Source organism: Electrophorus electricus, unplaced genomic scaffold, assembly GCF_041902795.1.
Source record: "Electrophorus electricus isolate QZ-2024a unplaced genomic scaffold, ASM4190279v1 Scaffold74, whole genome shotgun sequence".
NCBI lineage: Eukaryota > Metazoa > Chordata > Actinopteri > Gymnotiformes > Gymnotidae > Electrophorus > Electrophorus electricus.
In genome coordinates, this window is record NW_027658791.1 from 434471 (window position 1) to 436624 (window position 2154).

Genomic DNA, 2154 nt, shown 5'->3' on the forward strand with positions numbered 1-2154 from the left:
AGATATGAGAAAACACTGCAGCTATCACCCTGCTAGTGCAGGGGCAGTAGAACGGACAAACGGCACCATTAAAGGAGGTCTAGCTAAATTAACGCAGGAAACAGGCATGAATTGGGTAAAATGCCTTCCCCTCGTCCTGTGGCAATGCCGAACCAGACCGCAGGCACGAACAGGCTTATCAACTTTTGAGAGTGTTTGGACGGCCTCCCAACACGGGGCTAGGACCGCCCGACTGGGATACTAACCTGATCAATGAATCACTTTTGCAGTATTGTGTGTCTCTGCACAAATCTCTCTCCCATGTGTCTAAGCAGGTGAAGGCAGTTCTTCCCGAGGTGACGGATACTCCACTCCACACCCACCAACCAGGTGATTGGGTGCTGATAAAGGACTTCAGAAGGAAGCGGTGGAACCAGCCCAGGTGGAGAGGACCATTCCAAGTGCTGCTGACGACTAACACCGCCGTCAAAACCGACGGACGAGCAACGTGGATACACCACACTCATTGCAAGAAGGCGCCAGAACGACCTGAGGACTCATGATGAATTCTCTGTTTGTCACTATCCTACTCACTACTCTCGCCCCGATCGCGGGACGACAACTCCTGCCAGAGGAAAGATGCAAAGGCAATATCGCTTGTGCAATGGCATTGGTGACGGCAACCACTGCAGCCTTGAATAAGATTAATGGTTTAGCGTGGCAAGTCCTAACTCTGGCCAATAGGACTGAGACGATTTTTACACTCCTAAACCAAGAATTGCACCAGATTCGCCAAGTAGTCCTGCAGAATAGAATGGCCTTAGATTTGCTCCTAGCCGAGGAAGGTGGGGTGTGTAAGAAGATAAATGTATCATGTTGTTTTCACATCCCAGATTATTATGATAATATAACAGACCTGATTACACATATGAAACAGGACATCCAGGAGCCGTCCCCAGCAGACAATTCATGGTTCTCATGGTTCACCTCGGCCCTGGGCCCGTGGGGACACTGGGCAATGACGGTGCTTTTTCCTGTGCTCATTGTCGTATTGATGGTTATGTGTTTCCTGCCATGTATTATGAATTGTTGTGTCACCTGGGTGACTAATCTTACTCGTGTACAGTATCAACTGTTGCAAGAACTGCCAGAGGGGGTGGATGAGGATTCTGAGGAATTTAATGACCTCCAGGCACTATTCATTGAAAATTAAAGTCTAGATGATGTTGATGATTGACAAAGAATCAAAGGGGGGAAGTGTGAAGGAAATATTGTTGTGTTTCTTTCTCTATCATTGTAAAGCGTGAGAAAGCTTAGCATAAGATTAGAAGAACAGGACGTTCCCTAGAGAACGTCCTTGAAGAAATACACTCCTTCCAAGGAGTTATCTGGTCTCAGCAGAAGCAAACCCTCCCTCGTTCTCTCGAACGCTACGGCTAGTATATAAGGGGAGGGAAATCACCCAAAGGGGAGCGAAGCAAATAGGCACGCTCATTTTTTGAAACTAATAACTCAATAAAATCTTCTTATCCACATCTGACTCCTTGTTTGCTGAATTTCCACCACAGAAGTCATTTTGGAACAAACCTGTGAGGCAACTGTCTTTGAGGCAAAGTGTCTGTATCCAGGGAAGAACATGTGCATGTTCAAGTGCTTGCCCTGTACTTCATTCTCTGAAGTTTACTGAGAAAGACCTGACAGCAGTTGAACACGTTTGGTTGTTGTCTGCTACCTTGTCTCTGTCTCTCTCTGTGTTCGCATGATAGGCACCACTGCATGCCATGCACCAGGCCTCCTTTCTTGTGAGGCTGTCCCTCATGACATCTATGGAGTGCATAATTGAAGACTAAGTGAAAGGATTCCCTTAAGATCTGAATACCTTTGGTTGTTGTCGTACATCGTCTCTGTCTCTCTCTCTATGTGTAAAATGCAGACTGCTCAGGTCATGGTTTTGACAGCTTCTAGTATTTTCACTAGATCCAAAGCAGTGTCAAACCTGTTTTTACATTTAAATGTTTTCATTTGGTTTTACATTTTAATGTTAACAAAATAAGAAACAATACACATTATAAATGTTAGATAGCTACATATTTGTACTTCTTGTACAAACTAAGAAAATAATAGAACACTAATTTAGTTATGTGACATATTGACACCTGAGCAAGACATGGGTGA